General features: G+C 36.0%; 1 long non-coding RNA gene across 1 annotated transcript; it reads left to right on the forward strand.

Annotated features, from left to right (window-relative positions):
• Positions 1–7,826: 7,826 nt before the first annotated feature.
• On the forward strand, positions 7,827–9,627 carry LOC134730620 (uncharacterized). Its single transcript, XR_010112513.1, has 2 exons — positions 7,827–8,308; positions 8,619–9,627. It is a non-coding gene; the product is annotated as an uncharacterized LOC134730620 (long non-coding RNA).
• Positions 9,628–9,874: the final 247 nt, after the last annotated feature.

Below are 9,874 nucleotides of genomic sequence, written 5' to 3' on the forward strand. Positions count from 1 at the left end.
CCCCTCAAGTATTTCTTGGAGGCCCTGGGATGTATTTAACGATGCCATCCCCGTTGAATCTTTGGTGCTGCACACCAAGCCTGAGAATTATTGTCCAGGTTCCACTCCCACTACCATGAGAGGGCTGCTCCTGTCTGTTCTCACAGATGCTGCAGTTTCCTGCTGGCCCCTCATTGGCATCCACCAATGTCAAGTTGGGAAAACTGCCCTCTCTTCTTCTTGTTTCTTTCCAAGATGGCCCAAAGCAGCCTTATTTCAGGCTCATGTCTTTCATTTGGGTTCAAATACAGCCTCTGTGGTAGACTCACATGTTTACTCTCCTACTGTGGTTGAAATGAGTAACTGTGTCAAGTTCACCAGGCTTAGCCTGCTCTCCCCAAGGGGAAATCCTTTCCAGGGAACTTATTCAGTACCTCGTGTTTAAAGACTTTGGTAAAACCACTCACCAGTACTACCTGCCAGTGTGTCTGAACTAGAGCAATAGATGGAATATGAATTTTTTCCCAGAGGGTACAAATATATTTCCATCAGGCCTGTATCATCAGCTTGACAAATATACCTTAAGCCCAGCCATTGGTAGAAGTCCGTGCACAGCTCAAGCGGAATCATTGCTCTCATAATTTAGGAAGTTTTGGAAATGGAAATAGTACCTAAAGAGCTAGCCTCCGGTTCTTGTCAATTATCCTTAGGCAAATTACTTAATTTATCGAGACCTTAGTGACTTTATGTGTAAAATGGGGATAAAAATAGTACTTACCTCCTATGTAAAGTAGATAGGTTAGTATCTTATAAGGGTACATAATAGAGCATATACAATAAATCTTTACATATATGTCAGATATTATTATTATGAGTATTAACTCTGTAACACTGCCTCCTAAGGTGGAAGCATATGAATATTCTTAATTGACTTGGGCTAGTGCATTCTGACAACACTTCTTTTAAAGACATACATAATGCCTTGGAAAAGAAAATTAATTAATGATGTTATATTACTATATTTACTTTAAACCTTATTCTGAAAGGTTTTTAAATACCCACAGAAGATATCTTGGAATATAATATACACATATATATCAATTAACTACTATAATGTCTTATATTACTAGGTGCATAAAATTGATAATAGCATTACATCAGACGATGGAATATATAAGCTAATAGAAAGGAAAATTTTCTTAATACTACAGATTATCCTTACCCTTCTTGCTTATTTCCCTAGCAAGTGGCAGGGAAGTTCAAATGACTGCTCACATTGTATCTTTAGTTCAAGTCACGGCTCAACCTCACAGAGGTACAACTGACAATTCCAGATGTTCATTAGTCATGGAACCATGGAGACAGACCCCACTGATCAGTTTGTAAGCTGTGGGCAGATCATGAAATTGTCTTGCCGCCATACAGATAAACAAAACATATGTGCTATTAGTTTAGAGCTGAAGATAGAATTTGCATGTGAACTTAAAAATCAAATGAGAAGCTACATAAACTGTAAAATTTTAGAGAGAGAGAAAAATATAATACAAACTTTGAGGACATAAATAAAGGTAAGTTGTAATGTAGAAGAGAGCCTCATGCTGGCTGAAATTATGTCTAGCATTTTACACTAGTGGATTGGACTGGCCAGAGGCTTGAAACCTTGTGGATTTGTGGCTCTTCAGATATGCTTCTGTATTGGAATGTGTTTGTGTGTGCCTTTATTTGTTTTTAATTAAAAAAAAATCTTGAAGAAAGAGTTTCTGCCTTGGTAGATTTTCTTTGGAAACTCAGAAAGGGCTCTTGAGGGCTCTGTGGCTCTTTTGTGATGATAAACCAAAGCTTTGAGCTTGTCCCAGTTGGAATTCCAGACACTAAAGAAGCAAACTTTAATTATTATTATTGTTTTCTACAGAGCTGAGCCCCTTTCTGATTATTCAGGTTTATACTAATAGTCTTCTAAACATATTGCTTTTTTTTTTTTTCCAGCTAAGCTAGGACTACAAAGCAAAGCAGGAGAAACTTCACAATAAGGTTTCAGAGGTGCCAACTTTTTGAGTCTCCATGGAATATACCTGTGGTGTGGGAAATGTTATTGGGAGGGAAATATTAATAAAAGCAGGGCCTGCAGTGAAAAACAAATTTCTCAAACTTGTAGAAGAGATTGTTACCTGGGAAAGATGGTAGCTGAGATAAACTTGGATTCTGTGAATGAGTAAGTTTACCGCAATATCTGAATCTCTAAACCAATACATTAATTGATAATCATAGAATCTTAGAGTTTTAAGGAAACTTACAGATTTTCAAATCGAATCTTAATCTTCTGCAAGAACTAGCTGCACTATGTCTCCAATAGATTACTCAGTTTCTACTTAATCATACAATCTAGCAGAAATGTCACTATCATACAAGACAGCCCTTTCCAATTTTGAGCAACTCTGAAAGGAAGTCTAGCCTCACACTGGGCCAAAAGCTATTTCCTTTTTAACTTTGATCCACTATTCATAGTTCTATCCTCTGAAGTTACTTTTTCTTTCATGTAATACCTGTCAATTATTGAATGTAGTTATTATTTCGCTTATTCCCTAAATTCTTCCCATGTCAAGACTTCTAACCTCCTGCAACCATTTCTCTCCTTTAAATTAAATTCAGTCAAATTAACATTAATTGAATGTAACCATGGGCCACACTCTGTGGAAGAATCTCAGAATACAAAAATGATCTACAGTCTGTAGTCTTGAGAAGTCACAACTGGGACAGGGAGACTGAGAGACATACAATCTTATCACTGCAATACATTCTAACAAATGTGAAAAGGAGGCTTGCATAAGCTGGAGGTGGCCTGGAGTGATTAGATCTGCCGAGGGAAGCTGGGAAATCCATGTCTAAACAATAGCATTTTCTCACATGAAAAATTAAGGAAAGGCATTTCAGGTAAATCAAAGTATGTGTGTAAGACATTGCTGTGTGTAAAGCAAGTTGTGTTAGGAGAATGGGGCACACACACAGTATTTTAAAATTTTCAATATGAAGCTTCACTGGACCCAGACATTTTATTTACATAATCAACTAGGGGCTTTTTTTCCAATCTTCTAACCTGTCTTGAATTTCTATTTCCTTTTTAAAATGCTTATTTTTCCTTTTCTAGTTTAAGAATAACCTTATTTTACAGGGGAGAGAGAGTGACATAAAAATTAAGGATTTGGGTGATCTCAAAATATTCTTGAACACCAGACCCTCCTGTGCAAATCAACTGGTCTGTTTCTCTCTTTTCTTGATTCTTGCACCCCAAATAACTTTAAAGTACTTTCATTCTTCAGATTCTTAGCTCATCACAGGCTTTATCCTTACCAACACGATTCCAGTCCCACTCTTCCATTTGTCAGTGACCGTTTACCCTCCCTGTGTTTCTTATTTTTATTAATATAAAATATTCCCTGAGAGAGTTATCAGTGCTTTTTAAGTGCATTAAAATAGTTAATTATTTAACAATTATTAATCGTTGTTTCAAGAGCTTTAGATACATTATTTCATTCAATCTTTACAATAGGCTTATAAAATGATTATTACTATCTTTCACAATTTACAGATGAAGAAATAAATTCTGAGAAGATACACAATTTAGCTACAAAACTTCATTTTAGTACTGGCTTTTTAAAATCTACATTGTACCTGCAAAACTGTGACTTTTAAATCCTTCCCATTTTTTACATCTTGGCCTTATTCATAATTGAAAGTGAGAAAATGTCATTTTTATTTCCTGCTAATGTTTTTTTCTATCCTAGAGTATATAACCATATGAGCAATCTTCTTTTTGAACATTTTGAAATCCCATTTTTGTTTTAGCCAAGCACTCATTGAACACCCCCAGAATGACCTCATGTGCAGATGCTCTACTGAGGTTCATAGCTGAGCCCAATAATTAAGAAATTAAACTGGGGCTCCTTTGGACGATTACTGCAATTCAAATGACTTATTTCTTGGAATTCATGGTTCTCATTTATACATAATTGCTTATTTTAAGTCATATGGCCAAATCAAGAATGATAGAGTAAGTACCAGAATTTAAACTTAAAATTACAAAATTAGAAAATTACAGGAATAAACATGAAGCACCTTCATTAATTCCTGAAATCTGGTATTTTGTGTACCTTTTGCTGATCTCCCAACTTTCCAGACTCCCAGGCCCTCATCCAACCCAGGGATGCCCATTGGGTAGCCACAGATATTACCATCTGTTAAGCTTTTAAATACCTCTGCCATTACTTTAGACCTAAAAATAACTCGGGCTTGGGATCACGCAAACATTTGTTGGCAGATGCTAAAAATACAAATGGGAAATTCTGCTATATTAGCTTTTATAAGATGTAAAAAATGTGTTTTGTCAAACCAAAAGACATACTTAGGAGACTTTTGTGGGTAAGAAGGATGGCAACTTATTGGAAGACAACAAGGGGAAATTGAGCTGGAAGAGGAACAAACAGAAGTGAAGTTGGGGACTTTGTTAAAGGAAAGTACACTTGTTATTAGTCTGCACGATATAATTCTTTTTGAAGGAAAGTAAGCTTACAAAAGCAAGGCAGTGTCTGTCCTGCTTTTGTTCCTGAGAACATGAGAAAAAAAAATGAGAACATACACATTCTATCAAATGATCAGTATATGAAGCAAATTATATCCTGTTAACAGGCAAAATTGGTACCATAGAGATGGTGATGGGTCTGAAAGAACACACAAGATGTATTAGAACAGATATGTACTTTTAAAATGATCTCCTATATAACTGGTTTCCTTTTATAAAAGGAATCACTGAGAACTGTTTCTGATCTTGTTCCTAATTTTATTTCTTCTAATGTGAAAATGCCTATCAGGCATTTCTTATAGAAAACTAAAATAATGTCCTTGCCAATCCCAGAAGAGGAGAAAGGAATAACTCCTAGGGAGAAAGAAGGGGGAAGAAGAAGGTGTGAAGAGTGTTGAAGTAAAGGAATGCTGTTTTGGCATCTCATCCATGTCGGTGACAGCAGGTGCCACAGAGGAAAAGACAACCAAATAAAGGGCAAGGAAACCAGGAGAGCAGACACAAAGGGGGAAACAGATCCCTCTGCCCTGTGCCTCATTAATCTTGTCAAAAATACTTGCTGCTGAGAAATGCTAATCTTCTCACTCCCCAGAGTAGCCTCCCTCACAAGAATGTTTTAAAGGCCTGGTATATCTAATGACTGAGCCATTTAATAAATTACTTACTTACGTTACTATAAAAGCTAGTCCAGCAGCTGTAACCTACATGTAAAGCACTAAATCCTTTTACCTGATTTCTAAAGGTTTCTCTAAATCATATTTAGTGACAGGGTGAGGTACACAGGAATCAGGATTTAGTGGCAGGGCATACTTCATGCTGTTTCGAGTAGGTCAGGAGGTCTGACTTGGATTTCTTCCCAGTAACCTGATCTAGGTGAATCAGCAGGTTATAAATGAAAGTCAGTTTCTAAGATCTCCTGACTTTCTTCAACTATCAGGAACTTTATAGGAACCTGGTGAGAAACAGGAAAAGACCAAGAGATAATAAATAACATTGACCAATATTATGGTATTGCAATTTCTCTTTCCTAATACAATGTAAAATGTAGTGCCATTTTTGGACAAGCTAATTATTTGTATAGATTCCTGAGTTTGTTATTTTTGTTAGCCTGAATAAATATCTAAATGATTGGAAAATGTTTAAGAGCTGACAGCCTTTTCTAGGTCACAAAGTATAACATTAGATAGTGGTTCTTCCAAGGGCAGGTTCTAATACTTTCATATGTTTCTATCACTCATTATATGAAAATTCCTCATTTTAAACCCTCACTTTAAATCACAGGAAGGAAGACAAGTTAGAAAAGGAGAACAAAGGAAACAAAATGTATTGGAAGACTTGTCACATTCAAAGTATTGACATTCATTGCCCAGCTTCATTCTCACGGCAACTTTTGGACGAATTAAGAAACTTCTGCTCAAAGAGAGTCACAATAGCTATAATAAAATTAGTGTTTGATTCTAGCTTTGTCTAATTGCAAAGCCTGAACTGGAGGTAAATGTCTGGTGTAAGCAAACTTCCACTGCCCCTTAAACCATACCTCACTGATAATTGTCTCTTGTCCTACCCATAGCCTGGTTCTGCACCACTTTCTGCACCAATTTATGTCGTATTTCTAAAGGTTATTTTTCCCTTCTTTATTACTATTTTCAGTTAAAAGATTTCTCAGTTAGCATGGCTTAGTAAATCAAGAACTTACATCTGCACAATCTCAGAGAAACCCAAGGGCATCACAAGCACCACTAGTGACATGTTTCCTTCATTGTAAATGGGCAATAGCACTTGCTGTTTTTGAATGCCATGAACACATTGGGAATATTCAGCTACTTTGTGGGTCAATATAGAAAAATTATATTAAATATGAAGAAACGGTCCCAATTTTCTCATCATATTGAAATGCCAATAATTATAATAGCTCACAGATATGTTATGAGGATTGACAAAGTACCACATGGAAAGCGCAAAAGGCAGCTCACAGCTTAGGAAAAGTGTTAAGTCAATACTAGCTTTTATTAATGATGTTATTATACTTATGAGTAAGATTATTGGGTTCCTATTCTCTAAGAGTTCACTAGCTCCAGAACCACACAGTAAAATGCTTCCTCTGTTTATGTCCCTTCCAATGTCAATTTCACTGCTTCTGTTCTATATTCCAGAAGTGTGATTGGTGATTAATGAAGTAAATATAAGAATAAGCTCTAGATGATAAGAAACTGGTTATATTTGCAAATACAGCCCTCAGTAACCTGTATACTTATAAATAACCTGAGATTTCTGCCCTCATATGTACCAAAACAGTAACTGAAATATAGTTTCTACACACCCACCTCCCAACCCTTTCTTATCCTGTAAAATAACTAAACAGGAGACTGTATGATCATAGCTGAATAATAAGGCTCTGCCTGTATCGGTTACCTTTTTCTGAAGGTCCTAAGGTCCTAATGTGTTTCAGGAATGTCTACCTTTGACCTTGCTAGTCCATACTCTGAAATGTCTAATTTTATTTTTATGCTTGTTGTGTACTAGGGTGAGGGCAGGCAGGTAAAGGTTAGGTTGTGTGATATTCAGAGGCTGGAAATTGAAACCCCCTGTTTCTCACAGCACAGATGTGGTGCAGACAGCCCAGGCCTCTACATTTCCTCGCTGTGCCCTAAAAATGACCTTAACCCTGACATAGAAAGAGAAGCAACATCACTGTGAAAGGCTGTTGCTGGCTGGCTGTGTGAGAGGGAGCAGTTTTCTGAGTGTGGGGCTGTGTCCCATTGGCCTCTCCTGTGTCATAACACTTCCAGTCTCTCCAAGTTGACCTGGATCCTCTGAAGCCAAAGAAAGGTCAAAGTTAATTCTTTGTGCCCATCAAACTCATTTTATGAGTTGTTTTTTTCCATGAACCAGTGGGAAAATGATTCAAATCAATACTTTCTCTTCAATCTTAAAATAGATTGGAAATAATTGTTTTCTTTTGGGGTACTTTTCCCAAACAACCTCTGCCTTTCTACCTTTTGCTTTATTCTAATAAATAAATAAAAATATATGCATATATATGTATACATGTTCATATATACAAAATAATCAAACCAAAACAACAATCTATCACCTCGACAAACTGTTTCCTTTGAATTGCTTATTTTTATATATTTCATATCTTAACAATTGTAAATCTAAATGATAATAAAAAATATATTTTTAGCTTCTTTAAAGATTTCAAATTCTTGTTTTTCTTCTCCATTTAAGACAGATGTTTATTTTTATATGATGTCTAGGTTTCATAAAGTCCAGGTAAGAGGATGCTTTTATTTTTTCTTTCTATATTTCTCAGGATAGAATAATGGAAAGTGATCAAACCGGGAAATGGAAGAGTTTAAGCAAATGGAATTTTTTTACCAAATTATTAAAACAACATGGACAGGTTTTCTTTTTTTTAAAAAAAATGACTGACAAAGTTAGTTTTGTAAAGTATTTCTTGCAACTATTTAATTAAACTCAAGTCTCATGTAGTATAATTCAATTCTTATGTAGTGTAGCCTCTTCTTTGCAAGAAAGCATCATTTTAGGGTAAGAGCCATTTCTCAGATGTTCACCTTACTTTCTGTAGTAAGGCTTCAACATGCTTGTGACTGCCTATAACCCTATCTTCATCTTTCAAGGCCTGTGGATACTGAAAACAAAACAATGAAAGAACAAGACTTCTGATAGATTTCATGGGCTTCTTGGAGGACCAACATCAGTCAATGGAAGTGTGATGACTTATCAGAGGTAAAGTGGTCCTCTATTGTTCTTTGCTCAGAAAGATATTTAAGAAGAAAATCCATTTCTATTGCAAATTTATTCCTAAGCCATTGCTCTGTTAAGCATTTGTATATGGAAAGGGATATTGATGAATTGTTTTTGAATATTCTAAATAATAACTTATGTAAGCTGATGACTAATCACAGATTTTAGGGCAGTATGAGTTACATTCAAGTATACTTAAAAGGTGACCTTTCAGTTAATTCTCAAAATCTTGGCCTGTGCTCTATGAATGGCAGGCCACTAACTTTAGACATGCTGTTGTGGTTCATTTTAGGCTTCCTTGGTTGCAGTACAGAAGATGCAATGCCAGCAGTGCTTTTTCAGGAGCTCCCTCTGAAGAAGATCATGGCTCAGTTACCATGGACACCAAGAAGCTATGCAGCTTTTTATTCTTTTTACTTCCTTCATTATGTGCCCTCCCAGGAAATATATTTTCATTAGTAACTAGGTTTTGAAACTTTTGCCAAGACACCAGCCTAACCTATTGCTCTCTAAACAAATACCTTCAGTATCTAATACATAGGTATATGCCAGTCTGAGCCAACTGTGCTATTAGGAAACTAATAAATACTCCTTTGCTTCCTATTTAATGAGAAAAAGCATGACAATATTGCTCATGCCAGATCAGGTTTTGATTGGTATGTGCTTATCCTTCATAAACAAATGTATTTTATATGAAAAACCACAGGGGAAATATTTTTATTTATTTTATTAGTTGTACAAAAGCCATGTTGGCAACTGAAGAACCAATAAAATAAAATTGTCTCATGTGGTTCTTATTATGGAATCAAATAGTAATGTAAAAGGCAAGCACACACCAATCATAATTCCATCTGGCTGAAAGAACAGGAAAATGTGGCTCCATTTTCATTAGGAAAAGGAGGCATATATTTCATAATGTGTTCACATGTGGCTCTAAAGGTACTCCCAGTACACTACTGCATTTTGTACCACTCACGGGGTGCCATATCTACTGATGCAGGTTAATGTAATCAAAGTGACTTGAAAGGAGAGGACTGCTGTTAGCCTTGCATCTGCATTAATAGAGCACCAACAGAAGCTAGAGAAACATTTCTTGGCATTCTGGAAAGAAATGCATGTTGAACCAGTAAGCAATATGTATAGCCCTTGCAATATACACTTGGCATATTTGCAGCAAGTAAGTTGCCATTCATGTAACCACCAAAAATACATTCCAGAATGTTTACTCTTTTCAGTAAGCAGATAATACCATTCAAGCTCTGGACTTAAAAGATTGCATGCATAAATATTTTCTAAATTCCTTTAGTGCTGTTTTTGGTTTATCTTCAAGGAAATATAAGGGTAGCTATTATCAATAGAAGGTAAGTATTCATTTGTAAGAGGTTGGGTCAGCAAGACACTGCACTATTGAATCATGTCTGGGACAACATGGAGTGGTCATTTGGGCCTCTGGGAAGTGTGGCATGGAAGAGTAGTTCTTTATTAAGAACAAGAAAGTAGCTAGCCCTGAGAATAAAGTCTGATTTGCTTTTCTGAAACTGGTTTTCT

The sequence above is a fragment of the Pan paniscus genome, chromosome 5, assembly GCF_029289425.2.
Source record: "Pan paniscus chromosome 5, NHGRI_mPanPan1-v2.0_pri, whole genome shotgun sequence".
NCBI lineage: Eukaryota > Metazoa > Chordata > Mammalia > Primates > Hominidae > Pan > Pan paniscus.